Raw genomic sequence first — 12,921 nt, 5'->3', positions numbered from 1 at the left:
CTCTGACCCGCCCTCTAAAATAGCACCACCTGCCCCAGCATGTGGAGAAGGCAATGGCACCCCACTCCAGTGCTCTTGCCTAGAAAATCCCATGGATGGAGGAGCCTGGTGGGCTGCAGTCCGTGGGGTCGCTAAGGGTCGGACACGACTGAGCGACTTCACTTTCACACGTTGGAGAAGGAAATGGCAACCCACTCCAGTGTTCTTGCCTGGAGAATCCCAGGGACGGGGGAGCCTGGTGGGCTTCTGTCTATGGGGTCACACAGGGTCGGACTCGACTGAAGTGACTTAGCAGCAGCAGCAGCAGCCCCAACGTGTCCTGCCTTCCTTATTTTGCTTCAGTCTTCACATAGCACATGATGCAATGTATGTACATACGGGTGTACACACACGCACACACACGCGCACACACGCACACACGTGTACACACACGCATGCACGTGCGCGCACACACGGGTGCACACGCGCACACATGCACGCACACACATCAGCTCTGCGTAGGTGTAACAGGCAGTGAGCACCTCACGTCGGAAGCGTGGAGCTTGGTGCGCCGTGACGCATGCACACAGCCTGGGAACCGTCTGCCGTCGAGAGCATGGAGGCGCTTGTTCTCCTAAGGGGCCTCTCCGCGCCCCTTCCCACCCCCACTTTCTGGCCCTCTGTGACCCCCCCTCCCAATTCTCACGCAACAAGCTTTTGGTCCCTGGCGACTCGCTTATCTTTTCTAGAATTTTTATAATTAAATGAGATCGTGGAGCATGCACTCCTTCGTATCTCGCTTCTTTCACGCCTCGTAATTGTTTCGAGAATCATCCGTGTCATTTGGTGATCAGTGGTTCCCTCCCTTTATGGCTGAGCAATGTGTCGGAGTTTCATGGTTTGGATCTCCCAGAATTTGTTATCTCGTGCTTGGACACCTGGGGTCATTCCAGTCCTGATATGTATTTATTTATATTTTTCTCATCATAGTTTTCCCCCAAATGGAAGGTAGGTTCCATGGGGGCAGCAGAAACTTGTCCGATCTGTTCCCTGCTGTACCCCCAGCACCCAGGACAGTGAGGTCTGTGGGATGAATTACACAATGCATACGGTGCATTTGTTAGGTTCTTTACCGAATCTTCATCTGAGGGGAGGGGAAAGAGCTGATGGCATGCGGGTTGCGCCACCCCCAAATATAATACCTTGGCATATGAAACATCTTAATTTGAAGGAATTTTAAAAAATGGAAGAAGCAGAAAGATCATTCTGACCCTCCCCCATCACCGTTCTTCCCAGAAAGAGGTCCTATTAATAAAACTCCCCTGTGAAAGGTGCATTCCCTGTACCCGGAGTAGGGAAGGGCTTCTTATCACCAGAGACGGGGAAACTGGGGCAAGAGCTTGTGAAAGTCACACGGATCTTCCCGTGACCTCCTCACCATTTACTGCCCACAGCTCAAACCTTTTGTCTTGTCAGTCCTTCGCACAAATTTATCATTTCTGTGCCTACATGGTATAAAGCTTCCTGTTCTGCTCACTTCTCTGGGTCTTCATTCTTTTGTGAAGGCTCCGTGTATGTGTGCAAACTCAATAAACTCTGTATGCATTTCTCCTGTCCCTCTGTCTTTGTCAGAACTGTTCCCTGGACGGCCATCTGAGTTTCGGGGGAAGGATTTGAATCATGGTGGCTTCTTGGTGGTCAGCCTGCGGGTCCTTTAGGGGCTGTGCTGTTTAAGGGGATGTGAAGATAAGGATTGTAAAGAGGCCTCCTGCAGGAGCCATAGGACCAGGCCACCACGCCAGCATCTCCGGTCACCCACTAAGCTGCGGGAACCTGAGCTTCTGGTCACTCTGTGGCCGCACCCTCTCTGGTCTTGTCATTCCCGGTTCCCTGGGCTGCTGCCCCAGCTGTGGGACGCTTCTTCCTTGCCACTCCTGCTTACCCCTCCCCCAGCAAGGGGCTGCTCCCCCGGGCACTGTGCCAGCTCCCCACTTTCCTGTCTGCTGCCAATTTCCGGGCCAGCTCACCCAGCAGGCACTGGGCAATATGGGAGCACGGCAGATGGGCCAGGGAAGATGACCAAGGGTGAGGCAGCTGGCTGCAAGGCTCCGACAACAGAGCAGCAGGCAAAGAGAAGCAATTAAATTGTGAAAGGTTCCTTCCCTGACCACAGTCTCCTAGGCTGCTTTTGAGAGAAAAGTTTTCTGGTCTGTTTTTGCACTGTTTCCTCCTGCCTGGGTTGAGCAATTATTTTTTTAAAAAAAAGCAAAACCAACTCTGCCATAAAAAGGAATGAAATTGGGTCAATGACAGTGATGTGGATGAACCTAGAGTCTGTCATACAGAGTGAAGTAAGTCAGAAAGAGAAAAACAAATACCGTATATTAATGCATATGCAGGGAATCTAGAAAAATGGCCCTGATGAACCTACCTCCAGGGTAGGAATAGAGATGCAGATGCAGAGAATGGACTTGCGGACACAGCTGGGGGAAGGAGAGGGTGGGAGGAGTTGGGAGATCAGGACTGACATGTGTACACTCGCTGTTCAGTCGTCAGGTCGTGTCCCACTCTTTTGCAACCCCATGGACTGTAACCCACCAGGCTCATCTGTCTGTGGGATTCTCCAGGCAGGAATACTGGAGTGGGCTGCCATTTCCTTCTCCGGGGGATCTTCCTGACCCAGGGGTAGAATCCACGCCTCCTGCATTGGCAGGCAGATTCTTTTCCTCTGGGCCACCAGGGAAACTATGGGTAAAAAATGTAAGCACAGAGAGCTCAGCTCGGTGCTCTGTGACGACCTAGAGGGGTGGGAGGGAGGCTCCAGAGAGAGAGGGTGTATTCACACTTACAGCTGACTCATGTTGTTGTACAGCAGGAGCTGTCACAACATTGTAAAACAGTTATTCTCCAACTAACAAAAATAAATGAAATGGAAAAAAAAAGGCAAAACCAATTTAAACAGCCACTTAATTCCACAGGGGCAGCTGCTGGGCGTTTCCTACAAACTCAGCTCAAATGGAGGTGCCAGTCAAGTGACAGCTGGTATTTTTCTGAGGATTTAATAAACGGACATTCACTCTTCATAGACACGGTGGAGTCATAGAGCTGGAAATGACTCCAAGGTCTTGTCACTCAAAGTTGATTTCCCCTGGAAGCTTGTTAGAATGCCAGAGTCCCAGACCGCACCCTGACCTGGTAAATCAGATGCTGCCTTTTAACAAGATCCCAGGTGATTAATGTGTGAGAAGCCCTGTTCTATGGATTATCTGGCCCCTGGCTATACCTTACCCGTAGGGAACTCTTGAAAAATACTGATACTCAGATGATACTCCCAAGAAATGCTGATTTAATTGGTCAAATGCAATTGGTCCAGTCCAGTTCGTTTATAGACCCAAGACCCAGAGTGATCGTGGGACCCATCCAAGTTCCTAACAACTGGTTTGGGCCAAAGCTAGGATTACCCAAGAATTGTGTCCTGCCCCCACCGCATCTCATTCTGCTAGGGCTGTCCTCCAAAACAAGTCTACTAACACTCTTGCTGGAGTAGAACTCAGAAAGAAGTGGTTGTGAGGACTTCCTTTAAAAACAAGGATTCACAGGCATCCCTAGCAGTTCAGTGGTTAAGACTTCACCTTCCACTGCAGGGGTGCAGGTTCGAGCCCTGATCCGGGATCTTAAACCAAAATCGAGGCCCAAAACACAAAACATTGAGGGGGGGGGAACAGAAGCAATATCGTAACAAATTCAATAAAGGCAAAAAAAAAAAAAAAGGATTCATGGAAGGTCTACGTTTTGCCGGGGATTGTCCAAGGTCTGGGGCTTCCCTGGTGGCTCAGATGGGGAAGAATGTGCTACCATTGCAGGAGACCCAGGTTTGATTCCTGGGTCAGAAAGATCTTGCTTTTCTTTTCTTTGTTTGAATTTTCCTAAGCACTGTTTTTATTTGTAGAGAGTCCTAACCACTTCAGAGGCAGGAGGAGAGAGGGTTCCCCCCCACCAAACCAAGGGCCTCTGTAATGTTGTCTGCCTTGACCAAACACACAGGCCAGCAGCATCACTGTAAACTGACCACAATGTTTAATCTCTCTCTGCTAGGTAACAAGGCGATGTCAGTCTCTGCTTCTGTAAGAATTCTGAATTTAGGATTTCCAACTGTCACTACTCCAACTGCTATTTCTGAAGGTTTGAAATTAACTGACCCCAGAAGGGCAAAAAACCGCAGGTTTTGCTGTCTGCTCAATTGTCCCATCCATATTTCTTCTTCACTTTTTTTTCCAAGGAAGCTGGTTGACCCCGTTTCTTTCACTCCCGCAGCAGTGGCTTTAACCCATGGTAGCAGCAGCAAAGCCCACGATCTCATGGAATAGGGTCAGGAGAGAGGAAGTCACACGTTAGACAGACCAACAAAACTGGTCCATGGTGGTCCTGCAGAAGGAGGCGGGAAGCCACTAGCTCCTGGATCCATCTGACAGCCCTGGATATGCTGCTGTTAGACCAGACGCTAGGAGGGAGTGGAGGACCGACTCCAGGGTGCACGGCCCCTATAATTGGTAGGATGGAATTGCACATTTTTTTTTTTTTTTTGAGATGAAAAGCAGATTTGGAAGGGAAAATCCAGGTTTGTTTTGGAGCATGCTGGGTGTTTAAATGAAATAACAATGTTAGCCCTTCAGAATTCTAAGCTAACTGATTTCCGTGAAAGAGCACTGGGTCCTCTGAGCCAGGGTCCAGGGTTGCCTGGTTCTCTGTCTGGCTCTCAAGAGGCCATGTCTTTCACAGATGGATTTGCAATTTAATCCAGAAGTCTTTCTGTTGTCACCATGTCCTTTGAAATTTCTGGAGACGTTCTGGGATCCTGTGCCAGCTTGGTGACCTGTCGGTGAGGCTGGTGGCGATGGTTTCCAGCGACCCTTGACTTTTCTTTTGAGAAGAGGGGTCTGTCGTCTGTTAACTAAGCCTATTGGGAGTAAGGCCACGAGATGCTTTCCTTTCTGAAACCAGTGTGCTCGCGTCTTGTTCACAGGATATCTGGTTGGTTTGCATTTGATCCTAGAGGTTCAAAAAGCTGCCACATGCTCAGCACTTTTGTGCCAAATGAGGGCCAGGAAGCCACCCCTGACATGCCCGCCCTAACCCTCCTCTGCCGCCCGCTGACCAACTCCCCTGACTGCTTCACCGGGTCCCGGAGCTGATGTTCGTTTAGCTCAGTGCCTGCTGAGCCCTGACTGCCCGCCACAGTCACCTGGGAGGCTGAAGAATACCAGCAGCACAGCCCATCGCTCTGAGACGCTGCTTAATTGGTTTCTGGTTTTGTTTTGTTTGGTGGGGCCCTGGCACTGGTAGTATTTTCCGCTCTTTCAAACAGGCTTTACCTTTTAGAGCACCGTTAGGCTCACAGCAAAATGGAGCTGAAAGCAGTCTCCACACCTCGCCCGTCCCCAGTGCAGACTCTCCATGTCCGTGTCCCCCACCAGCGCGAGGCGCTGGTCACAACTGGGGGCTCTCGGACACACAGTTACCAGCCCAGGGCCGCGGTTTGCATCAGAGCTCACTCTCTCTCGGCGTTGTTCATCCCATGGGTTTTGAAAAACGCCTGATGACACCTGGCCACCAGTATCTCATCGTGCAGAATGGTCTCCCTGCCCTAAGGCTCTTCTGGCGCTGGCAGTTTTTATCAAGCACTGCAAGAGGTTCTAGGGCAGGGCTGAGAATCATCGATTTAGAGCTTCATGTGCGCTGGGCCCTGCTTTAAGCCCTTTACAGGAATTAACTCTGTAATCCTCACGTCAGCCCGCGGTGCAGATCCAGGGATTGTCCTGAGACACTTGGTGGCTTGTCCACTATCACACACTGGACGGATGGCGTGTGAACCCAGGCAGGCTGGCCGCCAAGTCTGTCCCCTATGCACGACACGCTGTACTGACTTTGCAGCCTGCCTCTCCCATCTGCTCAGAATTGCACTTGAATGAAGAGGAACGGCAGACTTGCCCCAGCAGTTCGCTCCTGAGTAGAGTTCCGTGCCTTCCAGCCCCCGACACCATCCTTCAGGGCCTCCTCCCCACACGGCTCGTCTCTTTGCTGACCCTCACCGGTGACCCGCTGGGTCTCACTCCTATACATCTGCCTGGAGTGCCCGCCCCTCCTCCCTGTCCAGCCAAGTCTAATCCTCCTCACTGGGCTCAGGTTACCCGCTCCTGGCTCTGTTCCCAAAGATCCAAGCCACCCTGACCGCTCCCCTCCTGTCTGGTACCAGCGCTCCCTGCCTCCACGGTGCCTTTGAGAATTTAATGACTCTGAAGTTTGCAAATCATGTCCTGCTCCCTGTTTAATACCTGAAAGTCTTATCTCTTAGCCAAGTTGCTAGCTCCCCCAGGGAAGGAAGCAAGTCTCATGCCATCCATGTTCCGTCTCCCTTTTCAAGTGCCATGCCATGTGCCAGGTGTATGTGCTTGTAGGTCGAACAGGAGTTAGGGGAGGATGGGGTGTTCTTGCCTAGCCGGAAGCCTCAGGAGAGCGGGGCCTCTCAGCCTCATCCTGGTACCCTGTGCAACGTGGTGAGCCTTTCACAGAATGATTTCCACTCCTCCCGAAACGAGCGCACTCCTCTGCTTCCCGAAGAACTGGAGCTTGAGGTCCAAACCCCTCAGTCTGGGATGCAAAGTCATTCATGTTCTGGACTCCACTCACCTCCTGGTCAGTAACTCCTCCTGCTCCTAACTGGCCTGGGTCAGCCCCACCTTCTGCCTGCGTGTGTTCGTGTACATGTGTGTGTTGTGTGTTTGTGTACATGTGTGTGCCTGCATGTGTGTGTGTGTGTATGTGTATGTGTTGTGTGTGTACATGTTTGGTTATGTCCGACTTTTTGCAACCCCATGGACTGTAGCCCACCAGGCTCTTCTGTCCATGGGGATTCTCTAGGCAAGAATGCTGGGGTAGGTTGCCATTTCTTCCTCCAGGGGATCTTCCCCACCCAGCAATCGAACCTGTGTCTCCTGAGTCTCCTGCTTGCAGGCGGATTCTTTACCGCTGGAGCCAGCAGGGAAACCTTTCTTTGGTGTAAATATTAATCACGTCTGTCACTCTCTAAAGCACCCTGCTTCCTGCTTTCACAGTAGATCATGCGCTTCCCCGAACTTTGGGCCCAGTGCTCCCCCGGGTTCCAAATGAGACATCTGTGCTGCTTTCCCGCCTCCTCTCACCTTTGGCCATTCCTTATACCCGGAGCGGTCAGCCCCAGCCTCAGGGCCGTACCACATTTCCTCCCAAAATCCTCCCGTGTATTTCTTAGACCTGCTTCAGCTTCCAAGTTCCCAGGAAACCTTCCCTCATCATCACCTGTCACCTCCCCACCCCCAGATTTCTAGCATTGTTCTGATTTTTACCGGCACTTAGCACATCCTGTGCTGTCTTGGGGCTGCTTATATGGACACCTAATTTCCCTTATTGGACAGGGATCTCCCAAGGGAAGACCTCAAACTTGAACACTTTTACCTTCTGCACAGCAGCTAACACAGTGCCTTACACGTGGGAGATGTTTCTTACTATTTTGTTTGGCTGTGTAACTTAAGACAGTCACGTCTTCGTTGGACCTCAGTTCTAAGATCTGTAAAATAAAGCATCTCTGTATCAGTCAGGGCCTAACCAGGAAGAAGACTGATGCTTCCCTGGTGGCTCAGACGGTAAAGAATCTGCCTGCAATGCGGGAGAGCTGGGTTCGATCCCTGGGTCGGGAAGATCTGGAGAAGGAAACGGCTACCCACTCCAGTGTTCTGTCAGTCGGGGTCCAACCAGGAAGATAAAAACCGAGCCTTACACAAGCGACTTAGCCAGACAGGGGTGGTGCGGTCCCTGGAGATAAGCATCAGCAGGAAGCATCATCTGCTACCTGCAGGGATGAAGCGGGGTGGGGTGGGGGCGGGGGGCAGGCCGTTCATTCTGGGTGGGCTGCCCTGTGGGACCTGGAACTGCAGGAAGGGTGGAGCCTGCTGGAAATGCCACTGAGGCTGGCTTCTCCCCTCTGCCCACACTCCCATCTCCTGCCTAGGTGTGTGCGTGCTCAGTCGTGTTTTTGTGATCCCATGAACTGCAGCCCGTCAGGCTCCTCTGTCCATGGGGTTTTCCAGGCAAGAACACTGGAGCAGGCTGCCATGTCCTATTCCAGGGGCTCTCCCGGGTCTCCTGCGCTGACAGGTGGACTCTACCACTGAGCCACCTGGGAAGCCCTTCTCCTGCCTTCCTTGGGTCAAGTGCAGCCCAGAGCCGGTGGTCCTGGGAGCGGGGGAGATGCAGGTTCCAGGGGCCAGCTCTGTAATAGCGAGCACAAGCCGGGATGGGGCAGCCGGTCCCTGGAGCAGCACAGACCAAAGCCCCTTCATCTCTCCAGATGTCTGGTTCAGTACACCTGTTGGATAAATAGCTGAATAAATTGGTGCATGTACAAGGAATCTCTTCCTCAATTTTAAAATACATCTAGCTTCCTGTGGAAAATATCAAGAAATTCCGTGTGTTTGTAGTGGTAGAATTCTTCCATCTCCATAATGAACGTAGCTTTGGGGCATGGAAAGGAAATGCAAGCCTTACTTATTCCTTTGGTTATTCTGAGTAAGTCAGTTTATAAAATGGACAAGAGCAGTTAGGCAAGTCATAAAATACAGACACTTAGTGTCAGAAAATATTATGACCTTCACCCTGTGCTCTGACTGCAGGAAGAACAAGGATGTCATCATGTAAGTATGTACTGAGCCCAGCCTCCCCCTGCTGCTCCACAGGCAGGCTCAGGGAGGGGGCAGGGAGACCGCTCGTTCCCAGATCTTGTTTTCTTCCACTGGAACATGGAATGAGTGTTAGAGTCATATCTGAAATTCAGAGAGGGTTCCACATCCTACCTCTAGCAATAGTTTCAGCTTCTCCTACCAGCTCTGTCTTCAGGGCACCTGGCCAGATCTCACAGTTGGAGTTTCAGCATTTTTAACATTGATGAGAGCGTTTTGGGGGGAGCAGGCAAATGACCTCCAGGAGACAGAAGGAAAGGAGCAGCAACAGGAGCTGGGGTCGTCTGCTTCTCATTCCACACAAATGTAACTTATTTTATTTGTGCCACTGCAGTCATGAATATGGGCTTCCCTGGTGGCTCAGATGGTAAAGAATCTGCCTGGCAATGCTGGAGACCGGGGTTCAATCCCTGGGTTGGGAAGATCCCCTGGAGGAGGGCCTGGCAACCCACTCTAGTACTCTTGCCTAGAGAATCCCATGGACAGAGGAGCCTGGTGGGAGGCAGTCCATAGGGTCGCACAGAGTTGGACGCGACTGAAGTGACTAACCCGGAGCAGCAGCAGTTATGAATAAGGGCTTCCCAGGTGGCTGAGTGGCAAAGAATCCGCCGGCAACGCAGGACGCCTAAGAGACCCGGGTTCAGTCCCTGAGTGGGAGAGATCCCCTGGAGAGGAAAATGGCAGCCCACTCCAGTACTCTTGCCTGGAAAATCCCATGGACAGAGGAGCCTGGTGGGCTACAATCCATGGGATTGCAAAAGAGTTGGGTATGAGTTAGCGACCGCGAAAACATACGTGTATGAAACAATGCATTTGAACACACGACACCCTTCGGGGATGACGAGAACGATGGTGACGGTGACTGAAGTGGAGGGATTTTAAAGCGATTCCGTTTGGATAGGTCTGTTGGACCAGCAGCTAAAGAAAAAAATGACTGTGTCTTATTGCACTGGGTACAGTCTGCTCCCCAGCTCCTCGCCTTCATGTCCTTATTTTACAGCGCCACTAGTCCTGTGGATCCTTGCCCTGGGTTCTTAGTTCTTACTCACACTTATGACACTTGTTCACAGGACACAAAATCATCCCAAGTGGGTGGAATTCCAAGGAACTTCTAGAATTAGCGCTACCCCCAGCCTCCTGCCTCCCCTCACCGCCCCCACCGCCAGCATTGATGGGAAGCCAACCTCCTCCCTAATTCAATGCATCGCTTTGCCCGTTGTTCGCCTTAGTTGCTATCCACCACTGCAGGCAGCCGTGATGTTGAACTATTGACTCTGAACTTTTTGCACAAAAATGCTCTCAGGGAAAATACTGTTCATATTGATCGAGCTCTGTCATGTAAAGACAGTCTTGTGGGCGAGGTCATCCAGGTCAGCACCAGACAGCATAACGCTGATTCCCTGGGAAGGGGGCTTCGGGAACAGGGGCTTCCCACCCTGTTCTTTCTCCTTTAGTGGTTACTGGGCTGCAGATTTTCTCTGACTGTGGGCTCTTGGTTCTTGAGACTACCATGCAACTGGGGATAGGGGAGAGGGCTAGGGCGAGTTAGACTGCAAAAAACTCACTCTTCTTGCTGGGAGTCAGCCATTTTTCTTGAACAAATGCTAGCCACATTGCCCTTGACTGGTGTTGAGAGTTCTGAAAAAGTTGATTCAGACGAATGCTGCCAGTGTTGTTGTTGTGCAGGAGGAAGCTTCCAGGGGTCCTTTATTTCACAGTTTTTGCTGATGCTTTTCATCTTCTATTTCTGTACCACTTAGCACAGAATTGACTCACATCATCATAAGTGAATATTCATATTATTTCCTTAATTTAGAAGTTTGGAAAACTTGTATCTCTTTATAAGCTTGATAGTTTCCCAGTACCTCAAAGCTCTTCTGACAGTCAGTTCAGTTCAGTTCAGTCGCTCAGTCATGTCCGACTCTGTGACTCCATGAATCACAGCATGCCAGGCCTCCCTGTCCATCACCAACTCTTCTGACAAGGGTAAGAGTAATATTAATGCATGTAATTCTTAAAAAATATTGTATATTGAATCGTATTAATATTAGGAAGATATCATGAACCAAGTTCTTCCAAATGACCAATCTATGATACAAAATCACCCGTGGGTTAAAGATCCAGTAAAATGCAGTGCAGACCAGTGGATTCTGTGTAACATGTATGAAAAATTCATCGATCGGGTTTGGATTCCACGTTGCAGCTAATCTTTGTGTGGTATCAGAGAGGTTATCTGAAATCATATTCAAAAGACCATTAAAATACTGGTTCCTTTTCCAACAACGTATCTGTGTGAGGCCAGATTTTCCTCATATACTGTATGCACTGTAGTGCATCCCATTGAAAACAGTAGCAGATACAAAAATCCAGCTGTCTTCTATTAAGCCACAAGCTACATGAAAAAAATGTAAAGCAATACCACTGTTCCAGTGTTCAAGAGATGGACATGACTGAAGCAACTTAGCATGCACAATGTTACTTCGTTCTGCAAAAAAAAAAAGTGTTTTTTTCCTCTCTGGTGCTGTCCTGGTATTTTTCATAAAAATATGTCATTTATGCAAACTTGTAATAAGGTAATTTTTGTTCTTTTTGAAGGAATAAACAAATGTTTTCAATTTTTCCATAACTTTAATATGGTCAACATTGGTGGATATTACCCCGATAAACAAACGTCTGTTGAATCCTCAATTATTTTTGAGAGTTTAAAGGGTCCTGCTGCCAAAATGTTTGAGAACCTTTGGTTTAAACCGAATAGTTCAAGCTCAGAAGAAGCCCCATTTACTTAAGGTCTCATGCATCCCTTTTTCTCTAATATGGAAGTGATTTATTTAGAAAGAACCTAAGAGTATTCAGGCAAGATTTTCACAGCAAGGTGGAGGAAGGCTGCTGTCTCCTTCAGCCAAAATGAGAGCTATGCAGGTATGCAAGGAGAGGGCAATCAATTGTTCTGGGAATTTCTTCCCAGATGTTTTGCATTCCTGTCAAATCACCGTGGGGCCACACGCAGGCCACTCTGCCCGCATTTTGCCAAGATTCTAAACCCCAACCCTGTGTTCATGACGTTTCAACGGCTACCACCAGCGTCCCTGTTTTGAATTCCCTTTGCCCTTCTGGAATGCACCGTGCAACTTGGCAAAGAACTGACTGCAAGCGCCTCTGAGAAGCTTACAACACCTCCCCCCGAGATTTTTAGTCATTTCAGGGCTGGACATGATGTCTCCCCCAACTCCTTGACTCTTTTTTTTTTAATTTTGAAAATTTTATTTATTTATTTGGCCACACTGAGCAGCATGTGGGATCTTAGTTCCTCAACCAGGGATTGAACCTGAGCCCCCCGCATTGGAGCTTGGAGTCTTAAGCACTGGACACACTGGGGAAGTCCCTCCTTGACTCCCCTTCAGCTTTTACTGTTATATTTTACACTCATTGTCAGTTTACCCATGAAGGTGCAAACTCAGAAAAGAAACCCTTTCTTTGCAGATGTGATCTTTCTCTGCACCCTGTCATTTCCCTCCTCTGAATGTGCATTTTCTAACAGGACACACAGAGCCAGGCATGAGTCTGGTTTTCTCTCTAAGCTCCACCACTTACCAACTTTGTCACTTTGGTGGAAATGACTCCTTTGAGCCTTAGTTTTGCAGACAGCATACCGTTTAATAGAGGAGGCATTCACCAAGGCTGGATTTCTTGCCGGATTTTCTCCACCTCCTCATTAGGGTGCTGAGAGATAATTATCCAGGACATGCCAACCGCAAACCATAACTCTCTCAAAGGCACTCATTAGACAGTGAGAAGTTAATTATACTTAATCCAGTTCCTCTTCCTCTTTAATGTACTCAGGAGGACTTGTAAAATCTTATATCAGCTAAAACACATGTTCCATAAAATCTGACATTACTAAATCATAACATTCTCATATCTGTTAATTTCATTATTCAGACATTAAATGCATGGAATCCACTGATTTTCTCCATATTTTTCTAGCATTTGTTGTGTTTTCCCTTCTTGAGTTTTGCGAATCGCCTCTGTTCTCTCCTTTATTCCTTTCTTACCTGTCCTTTGTGAGTCTCAGACTCATTTTTTTCTCTTCCTTTCTCTTCTTCCCACATCAATCACAGTACCTTCAGGGTAGCTGGTTCGTTCAGCAGATGGATCATGGCCTGGATAGAAC

At 49.2% G+C, this 12,921-nt stretch overlaps 1 protein-coding gene and 1 long non-coding RNA gene across 7 annotated transcripts in view; one reads left to right on the top strand and one right to left on the bottom strand.

Moving 5' to 3' along the window:
• The window catches only part of ALPK2 (alpha kinase 2), a 148,462-nt gene that overhangs the window by 36,101 nt on the left and 99,440 nt on the right, over positions 1 to 12,921 (top strand). The window lies entirely within an intron of this gene.
• LOC129549883 (uncharacterized) overlaps positions 1 to 12,921 on the bottom strand; it is a 73,839-nt gene that overhangs the window by 53,260 nt on the left and 7,658 nt on the right. Inside the window, exon 3 of the long non-coding RNA XR_008684720.2 lies at positions 12,803 to 12,910. This is a non-coding gene — a long non-coding RNA (uncharacterized LOC129549883). The remainder of the gene's footprint in view (positions 1 to 12,802; positions 12,911 to 12,921) is intronic.

Source organism: Moschus berezovskii, chromosome 28 (genome assembly GCF_049115385.1).
Source record: "Moschus berezovskii isolate FMDL1 chromosome 28, NW_MosBer_1.0, whole genome shotgun sequence".
NCBI lineage: Eukaryota > Metazoa > Chordata > Mammalia > Artiodactyla > Moschidae > Moschus > Moschus berezovskii.
The sequence above is the reverse complement of the archived record's forward strand: the minus strand, read 5'-3'. Positions and strand labels throughout refer to the sequence as shown.